General features: G+C 38.9%; 1 protein-coding gene across 1 annotated transcript in view; it reads right to left on the bottom strand.

Annotated features, from left to right (window-relative positions):
* The window catches only part of FBLN1 (fibulin 1), an 83,078-nt gene that overhangs the window by 2,041 nt on the left and 68,863 nt on the right, over nucleotides 1-12,174 (bottom strand). The window lies entirely within an intron of this gene.

The following is a 12,174-nucleotide window of genomic DNA, read 5'->3' as shown; positions in this document are numbered from 1 at the left end:
TTAATGGAAGATGATGGAACTACCACTGGTACCCCACATTTCATGAAATATCACTGCATTAGGAATCAAGAAAAAGTACGTGCAAAAGCTTTTAAAATGTGTAATGTCATCAAAGCTGTGAATTTCAGTCAAGGGGATAGAATCGCCACTAATTCGAGGAGCTGATTATAAGTATGGATGCATCAAAAGGAAAATTTGTGCCAGAATGTGAAGATTAAGAATGGTGCACAGATTTATCATTTTTGGTGGACTTGTCTGCTCATTAAATGAGTGAAATGTGTGTCTCCAATGTGAAAATCACCTTATCTGTGCTATGTTTCATACGACAACAGTGCTTGAAATGAAACTTTTATTATGGCAAGGTCAAGTTATAGCAAATAATCTTATGCATTCTGATACGCTGGCTAAACACAGACCCGTGAACAGTGAAAAATATGCAGCCTTGCTTTCTGTTTTGATAAAGGAATTTTAAAAAATCATTTATTTATTTTTTTTGGTATATTTTCAACTCCATTTTCAGTCAAAATTACTTGCAGATTTTCACACAGAGTCTATAGAGACTCAAAATTGGAATCAATAATCTCTGATGCATTCCTTGAGAACTCACCAGGAATGGCAGCAACTTCCATTGACTCAGCCTAATACATTAGCTTCACAAAAACAAAGTTTTATGTTTTTGTTGCTCCCTGGTTTTTATGTTTTAATACTAAATATAGAAATAAATAAGTTTTTTTACTTATATACATTAAGTTTATTGTATATTCTATATGTGGCCTCTGACAATTCCAGTTTGCTGAACGTGGCCCAGGAAAGCCAAAAGTTTGGACACCCATGGTGTAGGGCAAGTCTTTCTGGACCACAGGGGTGCATCAGTGCCCTCAGGGTCTTGACGTGACATGGCCAAAAGGAATAGCATTAAAGCTTTAGACCTACCCAAAAGAAAGACAAGAGTTTTGTTGTGGACTCCCAGCTGGCTCAGGATCAGGCTTTAGGCATGTTCTCACTTCATGTTTATTTTTGAGACCTGATGGTATTAGAGTAAGGAGCTACCAAACTGTATGTAGCAGAAAAGGCCAAAATCCTGTGAACACAAGGTAGGGCTGTGGGCAGCTGGAGCCTGGTGGAGACCCCTCCTCAGATGCTTCCTTCTGAGAACAGACTATTCTGATGTGTGGGATTCAGAAGGAAATGTGCAGTTTATGAAAGAGTTATTCAAGACATATTCTTTCTGCATGCTAGGGGTTATGTTTCACAAGCAGGCAGCACACCAGAGCTTCCTGGAGTCCCAGCCGAACTCCTACAGCACTCCCCAACAAATACACTGGCTTAAGATCTGATGGCAGAGATAAATGTTTGCTTATGCAGGCTGTCAGCACCTTTTTCCAAGGCAGTGATGACATTACAGTTTTGTCTCTTTTAAATAACAACTAATATCTTCAGCTTCCAGTAAAATTGCAAACTTTTCACCACATTCACTTTGCTTGCCATATTTCATGAATATGCTTTTTAAGCATTCTTCCCCCCATAATTTATATGTACATACATATACACACATACATATTAATATACATATATATATACATTTTTTTAGTTTTCTTGGCCACTCTCCTGCACTGTAAAAAAATTACTGGGCTTGGCAGATGATACGTCAAAAAAAAAAACCTTGTTTAAATTGCCCTCCCTTTAGGGTAGCATTTAAAGCATCTTACTAACAACACATCACATTATTGCAGGCAACAATTTAACAGACAACCACAGAAACACACAGCAGTGGAATCGCTCAATACTGGCCAGTTGTTTAACTCACACAGTTAAGGTCTAATATAGCGATCACCAAGCATCAGATGACAAAGGCCGCAGTTTCCAGTTAGCAGTTTTTGGATATTGCTCTACACTTCCTTGCCCTACTCAGTCTAGAGGTGTGATTACAAATCGTGCTGGCTTTTTTTTTTTTTTTTCTGATTACTATTCTACTCAAGTTGATCTATATTACAGTTTAGCACTGATCCATACAATATTGACATAGCGTTCAAAGCAATTATTAACTTACGCATTAGTTGGATATTCTCAGCTAGTAGGCAGGCTAAAATAAAATGCACTCCCTATTTTCCAGGTAGAATGCCATGACCCATGGGGAGTAGATTTCTACACAGTTCTGTTGAACTTTTAAAATCAAGCATACTGATAGGTTAAAAAGTAAATGCTGTGGATGTAATGAACTTAAGGAATATATAAGGAAATAAAATATTATCACAATATTGATTTATGCAGTTAATTGTGCTAATGCCCTTGGTTGTCCCAAAATGGATTTCCAAACACCAGTACAAAACAACTATTTCCCTTCCTCTCCTGTTAAATAAAGAGGATGATGTGGTCACATATGTGCTACACCATGTGTATAAAACTGCAGACATTCTAAGCATGAAGTTTCCCAAGATTTCTGTTGAAAAGAAAAGGAAGGAATGAAGAAAGGAAGAAGGGAAGGAAAAGCATGAGAGAAAGAGCAAGAGAAAGCAAGCAAGCAAGTGAATAAAAGAAAGCAAGACAGCGAAAAAGAAAGCAAGCAAGAAACAAAGAAAAAAAGCAAGAAAGCAAGCAAAAAAGAAATACCATGAAATGTTCTGCAGAACAAAGGCATGTGACAGGAATACATGACTTTCAGCTCTTGGAATACTGACTCATTGAGAACCTACATTTTCAGACTTTTTGTGATAAACACTAACAAACTCTATAATGAGAAACATGAGCTTTTCTTTTTTTCTTTTTTTTTTTTTTTTTTTCCTTAGCTGAACTTTCAGTATCAAAACATAACTTTATAATAAGAGGAATGTTACAGTTTTTAAATGTACTGACAAGAAAATCATCAGGAGTAGTCAGCACAATTTGACCAAGGGGAAGTTCTACTTGACCCACTTGATAAACTTCTATAATGTAATGACTGCCCTGGTAGATGTGGGAAGAACACACAGATAAGCTGCTGATGTATTAGCTGTATGAGTGGAAAGTGAGATGTACAGAAAACTAGCTGAATGGCTGGGCTCAAAGGTTGGTGACTATGGCACAAAGTCCAGCTGGAGGCCAGGAACCAGTGGTGTACCTAAGGCCTTAATGCTGGGCTGACAGGAACCTGAAGGCTAATGGAATTTTGGGCTGCATTGAGCAAAGTACTGCCAGCAGCTTGAAGGTGGTGATCCCTTCTATCCAGCAATGCTGAGGCTCTGTCCCTGTATGGGCTCCTGATTATGGAGCAACTGGAAAGAGTCCAACATAAGGCTATGAAGACAGCAAAGGGACTGGAGCATTTCTCCTATTAGTAAAGGATGACAGATATGGGACCGTTCAGACTTTTTTTTTCCAACCAGTCTAAAACCAAAGTAGCTGGGTGGAGCCAGCAAGAGGTGACATGGGGATAAATGCAAAATGGAATATGGTCCTGGATTACTGTAGCAATACACACAGTCCCTTGAGTCACAATCTGTAGAATGCCAGAAGAGTAACAGTGAAGCTTATGATGTGATCTGAAAACAGAGTGCTCTCAGACACCAAGATCAGCTGGTGTTCTCTGGGACCAAATCTGCAAACCCAACAGTAGTTAAACAGGCTGAATTTATTTAAGCAAGTTCACACACATTCTTTTCCAACAAAATTAGATTTCAACTAGAGTTTTGCACAAAATAAGAAGTTAATTTTTGTCAATAAAATAAAAAAGCATTTATATAAAGTGGGGTGAGTCACTGATAATAAATGAACAAAACCGTTCTGTTGATATGCAATCATGAAGATGAATTACTCAGTGTATCCACTGTTATTGCAGAGGTATCACAGCTAACAAACATGGTCAATATATTTGCACGCACCTACTGAGCATGCACTTCCTGATAACATATACATATCACAACAGCTCACCATTTTGCTTCTACAGATCAAACTATTATGGGCTGCCACTGCTAATGTCTCAATGGCTCAGTGACAGTAATCAAAGAGATCCTCCCTGCTACTGTATCCCATGTGCCATGCAGTCTTGAGTATCTGTCTACAGGCATACCAAAGCAAGTGCTGTTATGCATACAATGGTATGCTGCTGTTGCTGTTTATCCTCTCCAGTTCATAATCTGACCCAAACTGACTCAACCTACAAAAAGTCCTACATGTCACAAGGTAGACAACTTTCCATCAGCTCCAGTATTCTTGCTTTTGCTTTTTTGTTAACTGATCAGAGATGTTACTACTTGTCCTAAATCTTAAGACATTACAACTTCTTTTTTGTGCACACTTTGCCCATACTGTAAATAGGATCTATGCCAATCCTTTCCATCTGCTGACTTGTTTGAGCAACAGCTTCAGCCTGAAATGCAGCAAGCCCTTGGATGTCACGGTTACTTCTGCAGTACTTCTCCTGCTCTGCCTTCTCCTTTTATATATTGCATTTCAACTTTGTCTAAGGTAAAAGCATGTCACTTTTAATAAAGAGATTCTTCTTGTAAAGCATCATGTGTAGTGAAGACATTACTCTGAATAATATGTAATATTTATTTTCAAGTGAAAATAATGGCAATATCATAGAGATGCCATCACTGGATTACTGAAGTCCTGCTTATCAAAGAATATGGGATAAATGAGACAGCAAGGTTAATATTGTTAATCTTTCTAAGCCTTTCAGCAGAATTTCTATTATTGTAATCAGATGACACAGGTATTCCTTGGCTTGTCCATACCTCTTTAAGATATCATTACACTTCTCTGCTTTGAAATATGTGGGACCCTCAGGCAATTCACCATGTCTGGTTTCTGCTTGTATTTTTGCATTATGCAGCCAATTTGCTAAGAAGCTCCATTTTGAACTCAGAAGGAGCAATGCCATTTTGTTAACACATTAACCCATTCTGGATGACAAATTCCTGTGTTATCACACATTAGCACTTGCTTTCCAGAAATCCAGACTCCTGGTTCTGATTTCTGCACTGCTTACTGCCCAATATGCCAAAGGAGCTCTTTAAAATACATCCTTTTAAAACTTTATGTATTTTATTTATTTTTTTTCTTCTTCACTAATATTCACAAAACCTGCAGCAATTACACTTGCACTGAATCTGGGTCATTGTGTTCCTTACACCATTTGCAGAACACTGAATTTGCATTTTCTCTAGAGAAAGCTCCTCTAACAGGGTCTCCATGTCTGGCCAGTAAGCAAAGCAGAAACACTGATCATGAAGCTGATTTTCATATTGCCAAGAGAAAAGGCTGTTTCGGGTTGGCAGAGAGAATTAATCATGATATGTTTTCTGTTCTGGAGGCAAAGGTTGAAAAGATTTTCCACAGGGGAGATTCCTGATTCTATTCAAATGCTTATATTTGTAATAACACAAGAACACGGTACAAGTATAAGTTTCATCCTTTTAAAAGTACTCTTCTTCAGAAAGAAATACTCAGATCCCCCCAGAAAATCAATTGGAGAAGTGTTAGAGGAGTGGGTGAGGGTTCAGGGGCTGTAGGGAGAGGCAATGGGTGCAGCTGATGACTGGAGAGCCGTACTTGTTGGCTGCTGGAAGTACTTGTTGGCTGCTGGAAGATAGGATCTGCCGAAGTAAACCTCCTCTTGTCTTACCTGAATGTGTATATGCAGGCCTGTGCTTTTGTGTATATATAAACAGTTCACACTACTGCCAAATCAAATGCTGTTCTTCCAAATAACCTGTGAGCTACACTCCGGGAAGTACAATAAACACAGTTATCAAAAATGTCATCAATCCCCTCAACAAGACTGCAAGCCTTATGTTAAGGAACAAGCACAAAATCTCTTTTCTTTTTACCACCTTCCCATCTTTTTCTCTATATGCTGTGTTACTGCTACATTGTTTTGTTCTGGTCATCACATGATGAAGGGTAGTATTCTTTGTGCTCATAACATACACACAGTCTCCTTTCTGTGATTCTTCTCAGGTGGCAGATCAACAGACACAGCTTTTACTATCAGTTGTATCCAACAGCATTACTCTTTTCTCATTAGTAGAAAACTTCACACTTGACATTACAGACAAATACTAATGTAGCCAACTTTTCTGGCAATAAATGATATAGTTAAGAAAAATTTCTAGTTTTTTTTACATTGTTTACTTGTATGATTTGAGGTCAACTAAGAACTGTCCACAAAATGACTAAACTTGGAATGGATGGTGTGAAATTGCTGAAGGAGCATGAACTAATGGAAAAAAAAGAACCTATTCACTTTACTGAATTCTCATTCTGTACTGAACACACAAATCCAACCTTAAATAGAACAAAACACATCTTTTGGTTCGTTTTGGTTTAAAATAAATACTGTGTAAGAGGTTGTCTAAAACAGCAAGGATGAGTTATATTTTTGAAATATTATAGGTAGACAAACAAGCCTGAGCATATTTCGTTGTTCATTTTTCCTTCAAAATACAGCTGGTACTTTTTGGTTTGTTTGTTTGTTTGTTTTGCATTTGCATTTACATTTGCATCCTGGCCATGCGTTATTAAAATCAGCTTCCACAAAGCAGAATCTAACAGCACAATTGAGAACTTGTCATTCATTCTAACGAAAGTGGAAATACCGACCATACTAAAGAAAAAAGAAGAATATTTTGCATTACTTAGAATTAACTGAAGTTCAGTATATTAAATATGACATGAATTCTGTGTGGAATATGGCTCCACTAGAAAATACAGTCATAGATGGCAAAGGGTCTAAGGACTGTGAACCTCCCAGGATCCACTTGGTAATTCTGTGTGTGGTGAAGCTTCACCAGGCTGATGCTCAGCCTGTTTCATTGACCCCCTATCTATGAGATCCCCAGGCAATTCCTAATCAAGTACAAACCAGAGAGGCATGTGAGAGAGCTGGACTGAAAATCTAGGAAGGGTATTAAGGCTTAAGAAACAAAAGGCAGAAATACATACTAGGGAAAAAATAAAAATAAAATATAAAAAAGCAGAGATTTCTCATGCAGAATGTGATGTTTTGGTAGCCATATATTCATTTCTATTCGAGAGATTATTGATGAGATAAATGAAATCTCACTTGAGCTGCTTAAGAGCACAAGGAAATCCATTTTCCCCCTTTATTTCCTAATCTTCAGGCTATGAGACTGTAGATGTGATTCTAAATGAAAGGTAAAGTCCATCACAGTTTGTGGCCCTTTTGAAAAATATCACAGAGAGGTTTTTCAAGAAAAATATGCTATTACATGGTGAGAGTTTAGGGCTGTCCTTTTTGTTCAGATGGAACATTTGAGATGAATTACACCCACAGGAGAGACCATTTCTTCTCCACCTGTTTTCCATGTCCTTGGAATGGACACTTAGAACATGAAATTATTAATTTATTGGGCTTTATAATAACTTCCAAATAATCTCCACCTATGTTACAAAGTCCTATATTTGGCTGTTCCTAGATCTCTAATTCTGTTTCTCCACAAGGAGCTCTCTGGTTTTTTTTACGTCTCTGTCACACATGAATAGCCCTAGCTGCTACTATGCAACAGTGACTACCCTCTTCCAAGCAATGGATCTTTTGAATCTCAAAAATAGCTTTCATAAGGTCTGCTAGCCCTTGTCAAGCCACAGGTATGTAAGACTGCATACAAAGGAGGGATGTAGATCTAATTTTGGCAAACTTCTTTAAGCCCACATGGATGTTGCAGTAATAAAGCAAAAAGGTCATTGCATCCTCCTGGAATTTAAGACTATTGTATGGCTGTTAAAGGAAACTAGCCTCAAACATCTGCACGGTATCTGTAATGTGCAATGAACTTTTTGTAGGTGAAAAGCATGCTTATGAGCTTCCCTTAAGCAATACAAGAAGACTGATCTCCTCATGTTAATGCAAGATCCTGAACTATAATTTGAAATTCGCTTTTATCCTCAAGGCCTCTTGCTTTATACTGCTGGCCAAGATTTTCAAAATTAAGAGTAACACCTCAGATGCATCAGTGTTACTTAACAGCCTAGTCATCATTTCAGAAGAGATGTTCAGGCAATTAGGAAGTTAATGGCTAGGGAAATGAATGTTGCAGTGGCTATTTTAAAAGGCAGTGGTGATAGGATCATTCCAGAAACAACCAGGGAAAAAAAATCCAGCCACGAATAAATGCTTCTTTGGATCAAACCACAGACAATACAGACAAGTTACAGGTTAGGCTTGAATACCAGACTATATCAGTCTACAACATGTAAATACATATCTACTTTGTGAAGCAAAAACTATACAGACAAATTTTATTGGCTCTGTAGACATAAATTCAAAGAATTTATGTTGAGATTTCTTCCTCAGTATTCATTACAAACATACAAACTTCATCAATAAGGTTGATAAATAACTGACAGCCTGGCTGCAAACAGAAAACATATAGTTTAAGCTATTTTATCCATTTCTTTTTCCTGTCAAAATGCTTAAAGCTCTGCAGGATTTAAAGCTTAATTAAATTCCATTCCCAGTAGCTTCTCTTTATTCTAATAGTGGGGTCTATGTAATGATTTTCAATGCTGAAATTACTTCTGTCAGCTAGTTACTGGAATAGTTACCTACTCCTAAGTGAACATCCTCTTGGATAATTCCTTGATAATTCCAATTTGAAAATCTAATGACTCAAATGTTGCATATTGGAGAATGTCTCACTGCATTTCATAGAGTAAATGCTGCAAAATGTTTCTATAGCAATTCACTTTTCTCATGGTTTCAACAACACCACAGTCAAAATCATGGAGTAGCTGAGAATTGAAGGCACTTCTGAAGACTGTCTAGTACAATTCCTTTCTGAAAGCAGTTACCTACAGCAGAAGAGGAGAGGAGAGGAGAGGAGAGGAGAGGAGAGGAGAGGAGAGGAGAGGAGAGGAGAGGAGAGGAGAGGAGAGGAGAGGAGAGGAGAGGAGAGGAGAGGAGAGGAGAGGAGAGGAGAGGAGAGGAGAGGAGAGGAGAGGAGAGGAGAGGAGAGGAGAGGAGAGGAGAGGAGAGGAGAGGAGAGGAGAGGAGAGGAGAGGAGAGGAGAGGAGAGGAGAGGAGAGGAGAGGAGAGGAGAGGAGAGGAGAGGAGAGGAGAGGAGAGGAGAGGAGAGGAGAGGAGAGGAGAGGAGAGGAGAGGAGAGGAGAGGAGAGGAGAGGAGAGGAGAGGAGAGGAGAGGAGAGGAGAGGAGAGGAGAGAAGAGAAGAGAAGAGAAGAGAAGAGAAGAGAAGAGAAGAGAAGAGAAGAGAAGAGAAGAGAAGAGAAGAGAAGAGAAGAGAAGAGAAGAGAAGAGAAGAGAAGAGAAGAGAAGAGAAGAGAAGAGAAGAGAAGAGAAGAGAAGAGAAGAGAAAGAAAAATTATGTTTAAGTGGTAATTACAGTATTTCCATTTGTACCCTTTGACTTGCCATTTCATTGACATAACTGTGAAGACTCTAACTGTACCTTCCTTATTTCCCTCATCATACTGATAAGATCCTCCTGAGTCCTCCCTTATTCAGGCAGGACAGTTCCAGCTTTCAGAGTTTCCTCATACAGCAGATGCTCCAATGTCTTGATCCTATTCAGCACATATTTCTGGACTATCTCCACATCTGTCTTGTACCAAGAAGCCCAGAACAGGACACAACACTTCAGATGTGTTTTACCTGAGCAGAGGATCATCTCCTTCAGTCTGCTGACAACACTCTTCCTAATGCAGACCAGGAGGCTATTGCCCACCTTTGAGTCATAAACAACAGTGTCCACCAAGACACAAAGGCCTTTTTCTCCAGAGCTGCTTTCCAGCTCATCAGCCTTGAGCGTGTACTAGAGTAGGAGATTTTTCCTGCCCAGAGACAAAATTTTGCACTTCCCTTTACCAAACTTCATGAGATTCCTATTAGCCCATTTTCCCCAGCCTGCAAAGGTCTCTCTGGACAGTACCCCAATCCTCTGGCATATCAGATACTCCTCACAATTTTGTGTTCTCCTCAAACCTCTTAAGGTGCATTTTGCCCCTTTATCCAGGTCATTAAAGAAGATGTTAAACAGTATTGGTTGATCCCTCAGATACATCTCTGGTGACTTGCTGACAGTTGGACTTTAAGCTGCGGTTCACAACCCTCTAAGCCTTGTAGTTTAGCTCTTTTTCAGACCACCTCACTATCCACACATCTACTCCACATTTCCTCAGGTGTCCTATGAAGTTGTTGAAAGCCTTACTAAAGTTGTTAAAGCAACATCTGCTCTCTTCCTCTCTTCCACTAATCAAATAATATCTTTGTAAACGGTTTGTAGGTTGGTCAGGAATTGTTTTTCCTTCATAGACTCTTACTGACTGCTCTTGGTTACCTTCTTGTCCTCAGTATATTTGAAAATAGTTTCCATGTGCATTTGCTTCATCACCTTTCCAGAGACTGAATTGAGGCTGACTGAACTGTAGTTCCACAGAACCTCCTCTTGCCGTTCTAGAAGACTGAAGTTATATTTGCTCTCTTACAGTCTTCAGGAACTCCTCCTGGTCAACATAGTGTTTTAAAAACAGTTGAGGGTGGTTTTACAGTGACATCAATCAGTTCTTTCAGTATTTGTGTGCGTACCCCAACAAGTCTCACAGTCCCTTGGTAAGTTTAGTTCGTTTGTATGCTCCCTACCATAATCCTCCTTCAACAAGGACAAGGATTTCTTGTTACAAACCTTCCAATTGTTCTGAGAGTCCTGTGACACCTTAAGACCAGTCTTACCAGTAAAGATTGAGAAAAGAAGGCACTGAATGCTTAAACTTTCCCCATGCCTTTTGTCACAAGATTTCCTGCCCCAGCTGGTCTATGTTTAGCCTTCCTTTTGCTACTGATGCACTTGTAGAAGCCCTTCTTGTTGCATTTCAGAGCAGAAGGCTGTGCCTCTGTAGGCAGTCTTACAAGCAGTACGTTCCTCCACTCCCCTAGTTCATGACTGTGCCTAAAGGCACAATCTAGCTGTCAAATTGCAGGTATTTCCCAGGCCACCAGATGTCTGCTGACTTCACAAGGTTAATGTGCACCTTAGATTCCTCCATCTTTCAAAAGCTTAACAGTCCTTTTCATTTTTTTATCACTTGTGTGTGTGTGTGTGTGTGAAAGCTATCTATATTTCTCTCCATTATTTGTGACAATAACAATATAGACGCCTGCTATGTGGCATTCTATAGTTTTTTATATAATCTGCTTTATTAATAAGTGGCTGTTACTTGGAAAATGAAATACTTCACGGTAATCATAACTGCAGGCATCAAACCATATGCAGAAAAATAGCTCTGAAGATATCATCAATCCTGGAACTGTCACATCTGACAAACATAAATATGGCTAAAGGACTCAAAAAACTCATTAATCAAAATGCTAGTACTGAAATAGATTTCCTCTTGCTTTGAAGTATATTGCTCTCACAATGCTGTGAGTCAGACCTTCATTCAAGTTTGATGGTGAGCAGTTCATAAAAGAATAGATATAGGAGAATGAAGTTTAGAGCTCAACATTATCAAGCTTTCCATGGTAATGCAGAACTGCTTCGTAGGAGTGTAGCTGCTGTACAAACCTTTGCTGAAGTATCTGGGACAAGATTTTGAAAAACACACACTTTTGAAACATTGCCTTCCCAGATCTTTGTTCAAATTCCTTAGAAATTTCAACTGTTGAGAAAACAAGTGTTTATAAAATGATTCGAAAGTAAGTTTGGAGACATGCAATTACATTTTCATAAGCTACATTTCTCTGTTGGTTTAAGATAAAAAATAGTAGTCCTAAATCCTCCCCCCCTTCTCTTGGATTAATACGTGAAAGCTAAACAAAAATGAAATATGCTACAGAAGCGCTAATGCTGACAAGTGGGTAAAGGCTGGAGTATATTTCCCTTTTGAGAATCAACAGAACTCCAGATCCCTTAATACAACACCAGGTTTTCCTACTTTGGAACAGAAAAGCAACAGCAATTCAGGTTTTGAAACAGTGAACACTGCACCAGTAGCATGAACTTGATGCCTAATGATGGGGGTCAGTTGGTGCAGCATTGACCATAGTGGCACATTATTTCTGAATCAAGCAAAATGTCTGTGTCCCCAGATCAGTTCAACAGTTTAATAGCACAACTCAGAGACATACTGGATCCTTTTCCGAAGGATGTAAAAGAGTATCAGATATAGAGCAAGACAACCTTCAGAAAAGAAGAGCATGTGACATTGATGGTTTGTGC

The sequence above is a fragment of the Excalfactoria chinensis genome, chromosome 1 (assembly GCF_039878825.1).
Source record: "Excalfactoria chinensis isolate bCotChi1 chromosome 1, bCotChi1.hap2, whole genome shotgun sequence".
Taxonomy (NCBI): Eukaryota; Metazoa; Chordata; class Aves; order Galliformes; family Phasianidae; genus Excalfactoria; species Excalfactoria chinensis.
The sequence above is the reverse complement of the archived record's forward strand: the minus strand, read 5'-3'. Positions and strand labels throughout refer to the sequence as shown.